The sequence below is a fragment of the Cydia pomonella genome, chromosome 10, assembly GCF_033807575.1.
Source record: "Cydia pomonella isolate Wapato2018A chromosome 10, ilCydPomo1, whole genome shotgun sequence".
NCBI lineage: Eukaryota > Metazoa > Arthropoda > Insecta > Lepidoptera > Tortricidae > Cydia > Cydia pomonella.
Genome location: NC_084712.1, coordinates 13978964 through 13998134, shown reverse-complemented (window position 1 = coordinate 13998134; position 19171 = coordinate 13978964). Strand labels below are relative to the sequence as shown.

General features: G+C 34.8%; 1 long non-coding RNA gene across 1 annotated transcript; it reads left to right on the top strand.

Annotated features, from left to right (window-relative positions):
• The first annotated feature begins 649 nt into the window (after positions 1–649).
• LOC133522192 (uncharacterized) lies at positions 650–18814 on the top strand. Its single transcript, XR_009800021.1, has 2 exons — positions 650–2018; positions 16389–18814. It is a non-coding gene; the product is annotated as an uncharacterized LOC133522192 (long non-coding RNA).
• Positions 18815–19171: the final 357 nt, after the last annotated feature.

Here is a 19171-nt window from a genome sequence, read left to right as displayed (position 1 = left end):
GTTAGTGGATAATGGACCTAATTTATGAGATACCTACTGATAATGAATCATGAATAGGAAACTTCAACTGTCAAGTATATCTTGTGATAACAATAACGTACTAACCTGAGTAGGTACAGTTGGATTTCATTATTTTAAGCACGTGACGGTCACTTCTTCACTTTATAAACCTCTATTCGTTTTGAAAGAGCCCACCATGACACTCGAAATCATAGGGTTAAAGAGAAAAAACATCCCCACTTAACGTGTAAAGGAAGTAGGTACCCTAAAAATATATTTTCTAATTTTTATTATATCATTGTGTCGGCATGATTGATTTATATATCTACGCTAAGTTTCAGCATTCTAGCACTAACGATCACAATTATCACAACAAAGCAAAGCCGCGGACGTACATATCCGTCTCATGGCGAAACTATAAGGGTTCCAAGTTACTTGTTACTAAGTTACAAGTTACTAGTGCATAATAATAATAAGTTCATAACCATCACAATCACACAAACTATGTTTTGCCCTTATAAATTGTCTATTGTGGATGACGTCACTTGTTTGAGTTCACATAATGTTAAGAGTAAAATAACAAGAAAATGACAGGTTGACATCATATTTCTGACATGACATGACGCCTTGAGAAACAATTTTGCCTTGAGAAGCCTAGTATACACCGTGTTTTATTTATTTCCGTTAATTTCAAGGCTGTATTCTTGACCTTAAATTAACCCTTTTCCAGGCCACACCAATCTACACGTTTTCCCAAAAAAATCAAATATATTCAAATAAATCCAACTTTGATGATTCATTTGAAGACAAGTCACATTTCCCGAAAGTAAAATCTAATCTGAACCTTTAAATCGAAATGCTTAAGTTGAAATTCTATTAACGCCTATGTGGTCGATAAATCTTACTATGCCTGGAAAAGGGTTAAGTATCTTTCTCAAAGACACCGGTATTCTAATTAACTCCATTTCGGAGATAGTCAATAATTTATTTTATCTTATAAGGCCCTCACGAGCGCATACACTTGCCTATGGGCCTGTTTACATTTTGTTTAGTGTTTAATAGTACGAGTATGTACATTTGCTACTAAACGTTAATACTATCTCGAACGATTGATGTATGAAATGATATTGATATAGTCATAGTTTTCAATTATTTGGTTACAACAACACTATATGCAACACTTAATTACTTTTTATAAAATAATAAAAAATGTATTTAAAAAAAATCGAAAATTAACTATGCCATTTAGTTTCCTTAAACGTACTTACCCATGCCCCGGAATTAACGGAATTCAATAAATACACGGTGTATAGTTTTACTCGTACAAATATCTCTAAAATTTGCGCTAGCCAGGATTACAAATAATTATAATAGTGTGTTTCATTCATCATATTCAGGACACGTTTACAACCTGCTGAGAATCCACAATTTCACTATATTTCGTAAGGAAGGATTGTGTAGGTACTTACACACAGCTACAAAAGTGCATGGCCACTTTATGAATGAATCCCATCCAATTTTGCAGCTCGCTGTACACATGCAGGTTACGGTACTATTAAGTAAGGAGCTCTTTTAAGCTTTTCTCGCGATAATAGGTAAATATTAATCACCAAAATTAATTTCAGATAACACCAGCAACAAATCATTATGATGATACCTATCTAGCATGAATCATGATAATAAAGTCAATCACTACATTACAAATAAATGATTTTATAAATTTAATCATGAAGCCAGTTCTAATGCTTCTTAGGGAGCAGCTATCGTCGCCATTGAAGTCAACTTCGATAAAAAAATCAACATTGCGACTTTCGGCCGATGCTGTGTTGTAACTACTCTCAGTGTTATTCGCGCAACAGACAAGCCACGTCCTATGGTGTGTTCAACCGATATCTAACGAAATAACAATGACTTACGCGTTTATAATAGTGGCGGCCGTGGCGTTGACGTTGAAAGTGTGTTTCATGAGTTTCTCACTTTATTTCACCTTGAAAAATGGAGAAAAACAGCAGACACAGGTGAGATTTTCATATTATTAAATATAGTTTGAAAAAGATTGTTTAAAAAAGGAACATTGATTCATTTCACAAGAGCTGGCGCAGGTTTATGAAAATTTTGACTTCAGATGATACTTGTTAAACCTACATATTGGCATGCATCTCACGTTCGAAACGTCGAACAAATATACCCTTACCAATTGATAGAAAACATTTTCTGTTAACTTATACGTTAAAAATACACTTATACGCGATTCAGTGTCGACATAATATAATTAGAGAGGACCAGCCATTAGGTATTGCAATATTTTTACTATTGCGGTAATTACTTTACCAACTTTTATAATTTACCGTGGGCGTCTACGTGTAAAGGTCTCTTATTTAGTTTTTCATAAATAACTCGTAAACGGTGGCACATAGCAAAAAAAAAGTTACATAGGTACACTTTTTCGCTAGGATCAATATTTAAAATCAATTCTATGGTAAGTTTTTTAAATATGTCGTAACTGTAAATAGGAAACGGTGGCCAATAGCAAAAAATATTAAGTACACTTTTCGCAAGCATCAATATTTAAAAATATATTAAAGTGGGAAAGTTAATTACAATCAATTCCAAAGTTCCTTTTTATAGTTTTTCGTAAATAATTGGTAAAGTATGACCCAGAGCAAAAAAGTTTTTATTCCATAAATAATTTACATACAATTTCCTACAAGAAACATATGTCACTTTTCGATAGGATAAATATTTAAAAAGATATTAAAGCAGGAAAGTTAATTATAACAATTTTAAAGTGACTTTAGTTTTTGGTAAATAACTCGTAAACGGAGTCCCATAGCCAAAAATGTTCTTATACATAAATAATCCACATATTTTTTTCTACAAAAAAACATTTTAAAACGCTTTTCTCTAGGATCAATATCTAAAACGATATTAAAGGGCGAAAGTTAAAAACAATCAATTCACAATAAACAGTTTAATCCACCAGAACTTGACTCATAGTTGAAATAAGATTAGTATTAGATTAGATAAGATTTTTTGTAAAATGTATTGATTTATGAAAACACGCATACGACAAGATAGCGTACCTACTCAACAATATGTTGGCTCACAGGTTCGCTCATTGTACAGGGGAAGTAAAGAGAACCTTGTTCAAGTCCTTCTGTCAATCGTTTTACACCGGCGGCCTGTGTGGGTAAGTAATACTCAGAGAGCACTCAACGCCTGATGGGACTCGGATAGAAATCCTCCATACCGTAATGCGCAAAAAGACTTTTGTCTATTAGAAGCAGAATCCAGGTTAGCCCCGACCATTGACATATATCTAAGGACGGGCCTTACGGGCAATAAGAATGGGTCCTGATGTACATCGGCGTCACGCAAACGAATTCGCATCGGTTGATGAGTTCGCATTAGCGTGCGATTGGTCGCACGCAACGCAACTAGTTGCACTAGCATATGTTGTCGTATAGGCCAGACAGTCTTCTGCAAAGACTGGGGATATTTATTATTTTAATTAGCCCCGTACCCCGCACTGCATGTACAAAATATTTCTGTAAATATTTAAACTTCGGGTCATTTTACTTTTTACAGCAGGTTTTTGCGATTTCAAAGATTTTTTTTTTTAATATTCGTAATGCGTTTTAACTTACAATAGCTACTAAAACATAATAAGCACAGAAAAGTCCTCAATATTTTACCCTTGACTTTTTTTTTAATTTATAACCTGGACTATGCAAACATACAACTATGTTACCGTCCCTGCCCTTTTCCTTATTATGACAACTTTGTTACTTATAAAAATATTTATATAAATAGATAAAATATTTTTTACTTTGACTCCAAGGTATCGTTAGTGCCGCATTAAAATGTGCTTTATATTGATATACAATTTAAAAAAATACATAATATACAAATATAAAAATCAAATGCTTATGGGGACAAACATACCTGCAGTAAAAAGTAGAATGACCTCTGCAATAGCTGTCAGTAATACATTTTTTTTGTCAATATTTTATTCGCTATGTGGTAAAGGGTTAAAACATCAAAAAGCTGATATGATGATTTTATTTTATTTCAAACATATTTCCATAACATTACAGTCTCAACCAATACGTCATGAAATTATATAAATTAACAGCGTAAAACTACACAACAACAGTTGAGGGCCTAGCATCCATCGTCTCACAGAATCTCAGGCATTCCCTTCTCACAGCCGCCCATCGCCACGCAACCAAGTCGCACTCCGGTGCTAATGTCAAGAGCGCATTCAATTGTGAGAGAGAGCGAAGCAATGATGATGTTGATGATGAAAGGGTTAAACATACCTGTCTAAGTTTAGTCTATGCAAGTAGAATTAACCTACTTTATAAGAATCTGAGTAACAAATGTGGACTGTATTGTCTGAATAAAGAAATTATTTATTATTAACAAGGCATGGGAGATATATTTTTTTTTATTATAGTGCAGAAGTGATTATTATCTTTTTGGAAACACACACAGTACCTATGAATTAGATATCTTTTAAAATATCGCAATGGCTAACTTTCTTCTGTCCCGTACCTGATAAATGATTTATGCGTGTATGGACTATAATGAAATATGGCGATGTATACAAATGTCCACTGGAATAATTTCGTCGCTGTATAATTTTGACAAAGTATAAAAATGTCCACGTGTATATTAGACGAAATATAAATATGTTGCGACAATAGACTAAAATAAAATATGACGATGTATACAAACATGATTGATAGATGATACAATACTATGCAGCTATGATTGTAGACATTTTTATACTTTTAATAATAGTCATTTTTAGGGTTCCGTAGTCAACTAGGAACCCTTATAGTTTCGCCATGTCTGTCTGTCTGTCTGTCTGTCTGTCCGAGGCTTTGCTCCGTGGTCGTTAGTGTTAGAAAGCTGAAATTTGGCATGGATAGGTATATAAATCAATAAAGCCGACAAAGTCGTACAATAAAATCAATTTTTTTTTTTTTTAGGTTACCTCCCCTACACGTAAAGTGGGAGTGAAATTTTATTTTCGCTTCAACCCTAGAGTGTGGGGTATCGTTGGAAAGGTCTTTCAAAACTAATAGGGGGTTTCAAGAAACATTTTTTGATAAAGTGAATATATTCGGAGATAATCGCTCCGAAAGAAAAAAAAATGTGTCCCCCCCTCTAACTTTTGAACCATAGGTCCAAAAAATATGAAAAAAATCGTGGAAGTAGAGCTTAAGAAAGACATTAAATGGAAACTATAGCGGACATGATCAGTTTAGCTGTTTTTGAGTAATCGCAAAAAGTTTTCCCTTCATAGTAAAAAGACTTACTTTAATTAGGTACTGATTATGCAAATTTGCCTATTTGTTTAACTTGGGTGAAAGGTACCGTTTCATCCCTTGGTTAACAATTTACTATACTTTAAGCTCCAGTTTAGCTTATTGTGACGGAAGAGTAACTACGGAACCCTACACTGAGCGTGGCCCGACATGCTCTTGGCCGGTTTTATTATATTTCGACTTGACTAGACTTGAACGTTTTGATATATTGTCTTTCTAATAATTGGACAAAGGACTATGCGTCAAAATGGCCCCAATACCAACAGAGTTGAGAGTAAGGTCATTAGATAGGTATTTCTATGTACTTCATTTCGTTCTATGGGCACCAAGCGAAATTCCATTGCAGAACTGAGATATTGGTATTTTAGTCAAAATGTCGTCACCCTTATTACCTAGGCAATATAGTCCACCGCCGGGCCAGCGCGGCAAATCATTCAGTGTGCTCGCCCGGCGGTGCGCGAACATCTACCCTGCAGTAATTAATTTACTTACTTGGATTCTATATATTGCCTAGGTAATAAGGGTGACGACATTTTGGCTAAAATACCAATATCTCAATTCTGCAATGGAATTCCGCTTGGTGCCCATAGAACAAAATGAAGTGCATAGAAATACCTATCTAATGACCTTACTCTCATTTCTGTTGGCGTTGGGTCCAGGCTCCATACAAAGTTGCCCATGGTCCTTTATGTTTTAAAAGTAGACATTTTTATACATCGCCATGTTTACTTATAGTCCATACACGCATAAATTTAATTATTGCAAGTGACTGACGATTTTGATATCTGATTCTGACAGCTCATTTATGTACATATAACAAATATTTAAGTCATTGCACTAATAAATGCCTTTATCGGGATTTGAACCCAGGACCTCCATGGACAGGGTCACCACCGACTAGCCCAGATAGGTCGACATATGCCGCGACATAGTTTAAAAAGTCGAATGCTATTTCTTGTGCAGATCATTCAAAGCCGCTGACTGTACTCGTGTAATTTGGTCTTAAATCACTGCATTGTTAACAAGAATCACACCGACACAAACATCCAGGATTCCAATCTTCCACCAAGCACTGGCGAGTCAAAAGCCCGTGTGAAGCAGTAGGGTTAGTAGTATGGATAACGAGGTCAGATTACACTAGATGCTCGAGAATTTATTCAACTTGACCGCAGACGCGAACTAATGTGTAGGTATTCCACGTTTATTAATCGGGCAGGAAGCATTGCCATGCGTGACAATGTTAGTTGACAATTCTAATTATAATGCCGTTTTTTGTTGTGAATAATAAGATAAGAGGCAGCTAAAATTCTGTACACACTCGCGTTGATCCGGCCGTTTTTAGGAAAAAACGAATCGGCGTGCTTGCGGCTCGTTGAAGGTTGTCAGATGTTCGAATAAAGCTCAATCCAAAGTTGTATTCTTTATTTATTTCGATCATACTGGCGGATAATAACATTAAATCAGAAGTAAAATATCACATATTTGTAAATAAAACAACTACTAATAAATAAAGCCTACTACTCAATACATGAATTTTTAATAGAAAAAAAATCTTAACTTAAAATGCATCCTGTGTGTGTCCATCCCCATCGATCCCCTACTTTCATAATCTTTATATTATTTTAGGAGTAGATTATAGATATAATTAGGCTTGCCTTTGTGTTATGTTCATTTGATTCCATTCTTTGTTATTGTTATTTTGAAATATTTAAAACTTTAGTATGTATTTAGTAAGTATTAAGATATATATAAATAACTAATTTGCTACAGCCGGCGGTAGCCGAGTGGATATGACGTCCGACTTTCAATCCGGCGGTCGCGGGTTCAAATCCTGGCTCGTACCAATGAGTTTTTCGGAACTTATGTACGAAATGTCATTTGATATTTACCACTAGCTTTTCGGTGAAGGAAAAAATCGTGAGGAAACCTGCACACATCTGCGAAGAAATTCAAAGGTGTACGTGAAGTCCCCAATCCGCCTTGGGCTAGCGTGGGGACTATAGCCCGAGCCCTCTCGCGCATGAGAGGCCTGTGCCCAGCAGTGGGACGTATATAGGCTGAATTATTATTATTATTGCTACATCCTGTCAGGGTTCATGTTTCATATATATATTATTTTGTATGTTGTACATGAATGCAATAAATGATATGATTATGATTATGAATCAGCTGAACTACATTGCATCTGCACACCGCTGGTTGTGCGGTCCAAATTATCGAGTTATTCCCACTAGTTACCACCAATGGTGCAATCCTGAGCTTAAATTAAGTTAGGTACTTCCTCAAAGACACCGGTATTCTAATTAACTCCATTTCGGAGAAAATCAAATGTGTATATTAAGTAGCTTTATCTAATAAGGCCCCTATGAACATGTACCTCTACATTTGCCTTAAGGCTTGTTTACATATTGATTAGTATGGGTTTATGCATTTGCTACTAAACGGAAGTACTATTTTGGACGATCGATGTTCGAAATTATCTTGATATGTAAATGTTTTCAATTGTTACTTTAAGTTAAATAGCATACCCATGTAACAACAACGCTATATGTAGGATTTAAAACACACAAAATATATAAAACATTGATGTACGTAATAGGGGTAGATGAGGTACCAGGCGCTCGATCGTGAGCCACAAAATATAGGTTCCGGGACCTATATTGAATTAGTCGTACGGGTGACGCTGAAGTGTCAACATTGTCATCAAATTCGATAAAATATTGCCAAAGAATGCCGTGTTGCGCCTTTTTCCAGTGCTTCAATAGCTACAAGCACAAAAACAAAGCTCACGGTATCACTTTTCATTCGTAAGTACTGTTATAACGACTTTAGTTTTTGGTAAATAACTCGTAAACGGAGTCCCATAGCCAAAAATGTTCTTATACATAAATAATCCACATATTTTTTTCTACAAAAAACATTTTAAAACGCTTTTCTCTAGGATCAATATCTAAAACGATATTAAAGGGCGAAAGTTAAAAACAATCAATTCACAATAAACAGTTTAATCCACCAGAACTTGACTCATAGTTGAAATAAGATTAGTATTAGATTAGATAAGATTTTTTGTAAAATGTATTGATTTATGAAAACACGCATACGACAAGATAGCGTACCTACTCAACAATATGTTGGCTCACAGGTTCGCTCATTGTACAGGGGAAGTAAAGAGAACCTTGTTCAAGTCCTTCTGTCAATCGTTTTACACCGGCGGCCTGTGTGGGTAAGTAATACTCAGAGAGCACTCAACGCCTGATGGGACTCGGATAGAAATCCTCCATACCGTAATGCGCAAAAAGACTTTTGTCTATTAGAAGCAGAATCCAGGTTAGCCCCGACCATTGACATATATCTAAGGACGGGCCTTACGGGCAATAAGAATGGGTCCTGATGTACATCGGCGTCACGCAAACGAATTCGCATCGGTTGATGAGTTCGCATTAGCGTGCGATTGGTCGCACGCAACGCAACTAGTTGCACTAGCATATGTTGTCGTATAGGCCAGACAGTCTTCTGCAAAGACTGGGGATATTTATTATTTTAATTAGCCCCGTACCCCGCACTGCATGTAAAAAATATTTCTGTAAATATTTAAACTTCGGGTCATTTTACTTTTTACAGCAGGTTTTTGCGATTTCAAAGATTTTTTTTTTTAATATTCGTAATGCGTTTTAACTTACAATAGCTACTAAAACATAATAGTCCTCAATATTTTACCCTTGACTTTTTTTTTAATTTATAACCTGGACTATGCAAACATACAACTATGTTACCGTCCCTGCCCTTTTCCTTATTATGACAACTTTGTTACTTATAAAAATATTTATATAAATAGATAAAATATTTTTTACTTTGACTCCAAGGTATCGTTAGTGCCGCATTAAAATGTGCTTTATATTGATATACAATTTAAAAAAATACATAATATACAAATATAAAAATCAAATGCTTATGGGGACAAACATACCTGCAGTAAAAAGTAGAATGACCTCTGCAATAGCTGTCAGTAATACATTTTTTTTGTCAATATTTTATTCGCTATGTGGTAAAGGGTTAAAACATCAAAAAGCTGATATGATGATTTTATTTTATTTCAAACATATTTCCATAACATTACAGTCTCAACCAATACGTCATGAAATTATATAAATTAACAGCGTAAAACTACACAACAACAGTTGAGGGCCTAGCATCCATCATCTCACAGAATCTCAGGCATTCCCTTCTCACAGCCGCCCATCGCCACGCAACCAAGTCGCACTCCGGTGCTAATGTCAAGAGCGCATTCAATTGTGAGAGAGAGCGAAGCAATGATGATGTTGATGATGAAAGGGTTAAACATACCTGTCTAAGTTTAGTCTATGCAAGTAGAATTAACCTACTTTATAAGAATCTGAGTAACAAATGTGGACTGTATTGTCTGAATAAAGAAATTATTTATTATTAACAAGGCATGGGAGATATATTTTTTTTTATTATCGTGCAGAAGTGATTATTATCTTTTTGGAAACACACACAGTACCTATGAATTAGATATCTTTTAAAATATCGCAATGGCTAACTTTCTTCTGTCCCGTACCTGATAAATGATTTATGCGTGTATGGACTATAATGAAATATGGCGATGTATACAAATGTCCACTGGAATAATTTCGTCGCTGTATAATTTTGACAAAGTATAAAAATGTCCACGTGTATATTAGACGAAATATAAATATGTTGCGACAATAGACTAAAATAAAATATGACGATGTATACAAACATGATTGATAGATGATACAATACTATGCAGCTATGATTGTAGACATTTTTATACTTTTAATAATAGTCATTTTTAGGGTTCCGTAGTCAACTAGGAACCCTTATAGTTTCGCCATGTCTGTCTGTCTGTCTGTCTGTCTGTCCGAGGCTTTGCTCCGTGGTCGTTAGTGTTAGAAAGCTGAAATTTGGCATGGATAGGTATATAAATCAATAAAGCCGACAAAGTCGTACAATAAAATCAATTTTTTTTTTTTTTAGGTTACCTCCCCTACACGTAAAGTGGGAGTGAAATTTTATTTTCGCTTCAACCCTAGAGTGTGGGGTATCGTTGGAAAGGTCTTTCAAAACTAATAGGGGGTTTCAAGAAACATTTTTTGATAAAGTGAATATATTCGGAGATAATCGCTCCGAAAGAAAAAAAATGTGTCCCCCCCTCTAACTTTTGAACCATAGGTCCAAAAAATATGAAAAAAATCGTGGAAGTAGAGCTTAAGAAAGACATTAAATGGAAACTATAGCGGACATGATCAGTTTAGCTGTTTTTGAGTAATCGCAAAAAGTTTTCCCTTCATAGTAAAAAGACTTACTTTAATTAGGTACTGATTATGCAAATTTGCCTATTTGTTTAACTTGGGTGAAAGGTACCGTTTCATCCCTTGGTTAACAATTTACTATACTTTAAGCTCCAGTTTAGCTTATTGTGACGGAAGAGTAACTACGGAACCCTACACTGAGCGTGGCCCGACATGCTCTTGGCCGGTTTTATTATATTTCGACTTGACTAGACTTGAACGTTTTGATATATTGTCTTTCTAATAATTGGACAAAGGACTATGCGTCAAAATGGCCCCAATACCAACAGAGTTGAGAGTAAGGTCATTAGATAGGTATTTCTATGTACTTCATTTCGTTCTATGGGCACCAAGCGAAATTCCATTGCAGAACTGAGATATTGGTATTTTAGTCAAAATGTCGTCACCCTTATTACCTAGGCAATATAGTCCACCGCCGGGCCAGCGCGGCAAATCATTCAGTGTGCTCGCCCGGCGGTGCGCGAACATCTACCCTGCAGTAATTAATTTACTTACTTGGATTCTATATATTGCCTAGGTAATAAGGGTGACGACATTTTGGCTAAAATACCAATATCTCAATTCTGCAATGGAATTCCGCTTGGTGCCCATAGAACAAAATGAAGTGCATAGAAATACCTATCTAATGACCTTACTCTCATTTCTGTTGGCGTTGGGTCCAGGCTCCATACAAAGTTGCCCATGGTCCTTTATGTTTTAAAAGTAGACATTTTTATACATCGCCATGTTTACTTATAGTCCATACACGCATAAATTTAATTATTGCAAGTGACTGACGATTTTGATATCTGATTCTGACAGCTCATTTATGTACATATAACAAATATTTAAGTCATTGCACTAATAAATGCCTTTATCGGGATTTGAACCCAGGACCTCCATGGACAGGGTCACCACCGACTAGCCCAGATAGGTCGACATATGCCGCGACATAGTTTAAAAAGTCGAATGCTATTTCTTGTGCAGATCATTCAAAGCCGCTGACTGTACTCGTGTAATTTGGTCTTAAATCACTGCATTGTTAACAAGAATCACACCGACACAAACATCCAGGATTCCAATCTTCCACCAAGCACTGGCGAGTCAAAAGCCCGTGTGAAGCAGTAGGGTTAGTAGTATGGATAACGAGGTCAGATTACACTAGATGCTCGAGAATTTATTCAACTTGACCGCAGACGCGAACTAATGTGTAGGTATTCCACGTTTATTAATCGGGCAGGAAGCATTGCCATGCGTGACAATGTTAGTTGACAATTCTAATTATAATGCCGTTTTTTGTTGTGAATAATAAGATAAGAGGCAGCTAAAATTCTGTACACACTCGCGTTGATCCGGCCGTTTTTAGGAAAAAACGAATCGGCGTGCTTGCGGCTCGTTGAAGGTTGTCAGATGTTCGAATAAAGCTCAATCCAAAGTTGTATTCTTTATTTATTTCGATCATACTGGCGGATAATAACATTAAATCAGAAGTAAAATATCACATATTTGTAAATAAAACAACTACTAATAAATAAAGCCTACTACTCAATACATGAATTTTTAAAAGAAAAAAAATCTTAACTTAAAATGCATCCTGTGTGTGTCCATCCCCATCGATCCCCTACTTTCATAATCTTTATATTATTTTAGGAGTAGATTATAGATATAATTAGGCTTGCCTTTGTGTTATGTTCATTTGATTCCATTCTTTGTTATTGTTATTTTGAAATATTTAAAACTTTAGTATGTATTTAGTAAGTATTAAGATATATATAAATAACTAATTTGCTACAGCCGGCGGTAGCCGAGTGGATATGACGTCCGACTTTCAATCCGGCGGTCGCGGGTTCAAATCCTGGCTCGTACCAATGAGTTTTTCGGAACTTATGTACGAAATGTCATTTGATATTTACCACTAGCTTTTCGGTGAAGGAAAAAATCGTGAGGAAACCTGCACACATCTGCGAAGAAATTCAAAGGTGTACGTGAAGTCCCCGATCCGCCTTGGGCTAGCGTGGGGACTATAGCCCGAGCCCTCTCGCGCATGAGAGGCCTGTGCCCAGCAGTGGGACGTATATAGGCTGAATTATTATTATTATTGCTACATCCTGTCAGGGTTCATGTTTCATATATATATTATTTTGTATGTTGTACATGAATGCAATAAATGATATGATTATGATTATGAATCAGCTGAACTACATTGCATCTGCACACCGCTGGTTGTGCGGTCCAAATTATCGAGTTATTCCCACTAGTTACCACCAATGGTGCAATCCTGAGCTTAAATTAAGTTAGGTACTTCCTCAAAGACACCGGTATTCTAATTAACTCCATTTCGGAGAAAATCAAATATGTATCTTAAGTAGCTTTATCTAATAAGGCCCCTATGAACATGTACCTCTACATTTGCCTTAAGGCTTGTTTACATATTGATTAGTATGGGTTTATGCATTTGCTACTAAACGGAAGTACTATTTTGGACGATCGATGTTCGAAATTATCTTGATATGTAAATGTTTTCAATTGTTACTTTAAGTTAAATAGCATACCATGTAACAACAACGCTATATGTAGGATTTAAACACACAAAATATATAAAACATTGATGTACGTAATAGGGGTAGATGAGGTACCAGGCGCTCGATCGTGAGCCACAAAATATAGGTTCCGGGACCTATATTGAATTAGTCGTACGGGTGACGCTGAAGTGTCAACATTGTCATCAAATTCGATAAAATATTGCCAAAGAATGCCGTGTTGCGCCTTTTTCCAGTGCTTCAATAGCTACAAGCACAAAAACAAAGCTCACGGTATCACTTTTCATTCGTAAGTACTGTTATAACATCTGAAAACATATTTTTTTCTAAATAATATTTAAAATTTCCTTGTTATTGAGTGAGCGCGACAGCTAAATAATGCATTACCCATGTGAGAAACACGTTTATCCGAGTGTCAAGTAGGCATGCCCGCTTCATGCATTGTAGAGTCAGCAAATTTTTTATAAATATGCAACTTTTTAAATCATGTGCTCCTATTCCTTGAAACTATAGAATGTAACCGGTTATTATTTTAATATACGAATAACCGGTTGTTAACCAAAAATCCAGTTTTTCTGATAGTATTTTTAAAACAATATCTTGCATTAACTTGAAACCCAAATATCGGGAATAGTCCATCAAAAATTACTAAATAGTACTTGTACAACAATAGGAAAACTATGGACAACATTTTTAACCAGAGCTTGGATTTACAATTTTAATATGCGAGTTATAGTGTAGTTTTAAGATGTATTTATGTATGTTGAAAACTGTGTAAAAAATATTTAGAACAGATATTAAATCAATCAAATTTAACCTATTTATTTACTTCCTTTTATCATAAACAAAAGAAATAAATAATAATCATCTCTATTTGTCAAGTAAAATGTATGACGACTGGTATGGCCTAGTGGGCAGTGACCCTGCCTATGAAGCCGATGGTCCCGTCCCGGGTTCAAAGTTCTGATGATGGAATCCATGAAGAATTGAGGGAACACCTAAAATCTTATAGGTACACATATAGTGATTTTTGTAGTTTTTGTCTACAAATTAAGCACTTTCATCCAAAAACTGGCAATTAGTGTAGTGGAACTGCTGATGATGAACAGAACGAAACTCCCTAACTACGTATTTACCGTTTGACTATTTGTTTTAATTTGTCCTCTTTGTAGAGCAACTAAGGCGATGAAAATGAAAACGATGAAAATCAGAACGAATACTTTAAATTGAACATTCTAATGTAAGGGCACGCTGCCGTCTCAAATCGAGAAAAGTGGGACATTGCTAATTTCGCCTTCGATAGGGAATGATTTAAAAAAATATAACATTTGCAAATTTTTTTTAACTAAAAATGAGTAGGAACGTTAAAAAAATGAAAACTATTATATATTATATAGCGAAAAAAAAATTGTTTTCCATAAAATAAATAAAGTGCCTACTTATTTTAATTTCGTATATATTTTATAAATATTTGTTTCCTGACGCTACCTAATAAAGACCGACGTTGAAGGCGCTTATTCCCATGACTTACAAGTCTTACAACTTGTCCAATATAAGTGAATCCGTATACGTATCGTAGCTATGAATAAACAAGGTTCACACTTTTATATTGGTTCTCTTGAGTCGTGCGCTCGGCGAACGATTGGAATATATAAATACCAGGAGTAACTACGAATTACCAGTGATTACAATATTGTCTCTTGTCAAGCGTACCCGTCTTTTCCGAAAAACCATCAGAAGTGAAACCCTGAAACCTCGAGATCCCTATCAACTGAGATCATATCGTTATACTGGTTTTCTCGAGGCGACACGTTAGTTGAACATAGTGAATAGTCGACCAGGGTTTCAGAAGTAAAAAACGAGGGTCAATTTCATGCTTTAAAAATATGATAGTTAATAATTTGATATTAATCTCAGTGTAACTCGCTCGCTCAGATATTTGTTTGAGAAAGACGGTCTAAGATTAGGTAATATCAAATCATTGATATTTTTTTAAATCGAAATGACTTAATATCACTTTAAGACGACAATTTAAGAAGTATGTACGTCTCGCCTACACATTTGTATAATGTTATTAGTTTTTCTCTGTTGCACCTCGAGGAATACGCAAAATATAGGGGTCTCGCTTGCGCAGCACTGTTAACTATATTTGGTTATCCTTGTTGCTCGTTGTGCACATGTACATTATAATGGTGTGTAGTATTTGCAAATGATGGGTGCTGGACCAGATTTTAGTTTTGTCAACTATTAACGTCACATATCTACCCCTTTTACTTACATCAATGATATAAAAGTATTTTTTTTTTAACTATGCCATTCACTTCCTTTAATGTGTGTCCCGAAGATAGCGGAGTTTTTAAAAAAACAATGTATATGGGGTTGTGTAAAGAATAAATGTGTTTCAGTAAACTGATCTAAAACTGAACAAAAATATTTAAACAATTTAACCGGTACAAACTTAAAATTAAAGGAAATTAACCCTTTTCCGGGCATAAGTACCGTTAGTACGAACATTTATCGACCACATACGCACCTATGGAATTTTATCTTTAGAATTCCGATTTAAGGTTTAAGGATTTAAGGTTTTTACTTTCGTGAAATGTGCATTGCATTAATTAGGATATGTTTGGATTTTTTCGGAAACCCTTGTAAATTTGTGCGGCCTTGAAAAGGGTTAAAGGTTTATGTGAAAATGTGGTAATAATACAAATTAAAAAAATCGTTATCATGTTCATATTAGCTTGAATTATTCAATAAAGGCAGATAACGAATTTTCGATTCTCACAGCAGGCCATCTAATATTACTTAAAAACAACCGTTTTCTGCCCACTTGCCGAAGAAGAAATAGTGTATGTATGTAGGTATCTACCGGGAGATAGGTACCTATGTATCTTCTTTCGCACGATTCCTACACTGATAGAGCTTCAGATCATAGAATGGATATACCAATTTCAAGGTTTTTTTATCTCAATTGTGAAATTTATGGTATATTAATTGGTAATTTATGGTATGGTTGGTGGTATGGTAATTTATGGTATTTATATAAAAAATTAAAAGGATTTTAGTTACCTATTTATGTTTATTATGGATGCTATGTACTAGTGTAACATACCTGTTCTACAGTTGTAGGAGTATCGGTTATAGGGGCACTAAATAATTAAAGTTATTTATTGTTACAGACGAACCTCCCAGCTAATAAATCGATGGTGATATCTTGGAAGCGGGTTACCCAGAAGTTCCTTCCCCGGTCACTCTACTGCGTCGAAGAAAACAACAAAAACTTTGTTAATAAAATGTAGACTTTAAGTTATCTGTAAATATAGTTATTTAGGTTTTAATTGAAGGATTACTGGAAAACAATAAATTTAATATATTTTCTTATTTTGCATGATATGTACCGGAATAGCGAAAAATTTTTTGTCTAGTCTTTAACAGGCTTAACGGAATCCAAAAACATGCGGTGGTATATCGGTACAAGTATGTAGGTATGTTAATAATTCAACATCATTCTGTTTGATAATATAGCCACAACCTGCAAAAAATTAAGAGCTATTTTTACACACACATTATTTACTGAATCAGCTGTCGATGTAAAACATGACCACTTTTTATTTCTCTAGGTATTTTTATCAGTATTAAACATTACAATATTTTAGTGGTAATTAATTACTAACCAGGGCTCATACATTTCACTCGTTGGCGTAAAACTGACGTAATTTCATATACAGGCAGTTTTTTTATAACACTATATAAATTTTGATAGCTATCATATTGACGTGTAAAAAAATACTTGTTATATACACTGTTAAAAATAAAAAATATTGTATCATTTAATAAACTAACAATCTATTATTTTGTTTCGCGTTGACAGTAAGGTGAAAGTCAGTTAGACATTTCTGTATTGATTGTCAATTATCTATATCAGTTAAATAAAGAGGTTGACAAATGATGAACTATTGCGAAAATACTAATTGGAATCATACTCTATGTAACGTGACGTCATTTTTCCGTCAACGGCATGAAATGTACGGGCCCTGCTATTAACTAATGAGAACAATAATTCCCAGTATCTTCACCAACTTTACACCAACAAGCAATGTGGGGAAGCATTGGACGGTGTTGAGATGGGCATAAAGTGTAACGGATGATTTATGACGACACTGTAATACTGCTACTAGCTAACAGTATAGAAGAACTAAAACAACTATTGGAGTGCTTAAATACCAAGGTTAAACACTACAACCTTCAAATAAACATTAAAGAATCCAAGCTGATGGTAATAAGCAAATCAACAGTTCCAACAAACAATCTGATAATCGATGGTAAACCAATAAAAAGAGTTCCGAAATACAGGTACCTAAAATGCAGGCCGAGTGAAAACTGGGATCCAGAACAGGAAATCAGAGTGAGAATAGAAATAGCCCGTAGTGCTGGTCTTAAAATGCAAAAATACCAATAAATACATTAACTTAAATCTAAGATGGAGACTAGTAAAATGGTATGTATAAAACAATGGAAAACAAAATACAGGCCTTCGAAAAGTGGCTGCTGACAGTATCATGGATCGCAAGAATAAAGTATATAGAGATCCTAAAAAGAATAAAGAAAAAAAGGAATCGTTAGCCACAGTTAAGCGGAGAAAGATAGCATATTATGGACATTTGCATCTACATGAAAAGTACAATCTATTGAAAATTATAATAGAAGGAAAAACAGAGGGAAAACAAGGGAAGGGAAAGAAAGAGGATGTACTGGATCGACAACATTAAAAAATGGACAAACACCAAGGACGCGACGCGGCCACGCTAACAAGACTGGCCATTAATAAAAAATACTTTGCATAGGTGGCCACCGACGTCCGCTAGGGCATGGCAGCAGAAGAATACCACCAACGAAACTGGTAACTAGTGGGATTTTTTTTATCTCGATTGTTCCCAGTTGTAAAAGGTGATAAAAAATTATTCTCTGCTATTAACACTGAGCACAACTTGGTGGTAACTAGTGGGAATAACCCGCATAGCATACCTAAAGTTTATAACAATGGCAGACCATTGTACTACTAAACATCCATAATACAGATATTATTTATAAAGTGAGATAAATGCCCTAGATATTATTATATAAAGTGCCTGCAACCTGACCAGTTTAAAATACGACTAAAATCATACTTAATAAACAAATGCTATTACTCAGTAAATGATTTTTTTGAAGATACCTGAAATAGTTATAACTTGTCCATTTTATATAGATACTAGTTTGACATGTAAGTACTTCATCATTATATTCTAGATTTGTGAAATGTTGCTATTTTTTCTATTATAAATATTTTTATTGCTGTAATATTACTGATAATCCTAATTTAGGTAATTGATTTGTAATAATTTTATTATTAACATTATGTATGTGACTTTTTTAAATATTTGTATGCCAATAGGCAAAACACAGAGTTCTATTTATTACTTTATATATAAGACCTTAAATGTAACACCTGTGTTCCACAAATAAAATTTACTTTACTTTAAGTCAATAGCCATCTATGAAGTGTATTTTAAACAGATAAAATTGTAAAATTACTTAAGTAATGGAAAATTTGTTTTATTTTGAGTTTCTGGAATGTTTAGCGTAGTTTTTAATTTCATAAAAAAATATTAGAAAATTGGGCAAAGTGGTCAAATTTGACGAAACCATGGGACAGTCACGTCTGAAAACATCGACACAATCGAAGTGCCAAAAATATGTATACACGACCTTATGGCCCATATATTAGGGTAGTGTATACATATTTTTGGCACTTTGTTCGTATCGATATTTTCAGACGTGACCGCATAGTCTAAATCTTTTAAACTGAGCTCACAATTGCGAAGGGATGAATGTCATATAGGCAAAATAATGTTAGTGATCAATGTTGATGGACGGAGAGCGGAGCGGATGGTAGACCCAAGAAACGATGGATGGATTATGT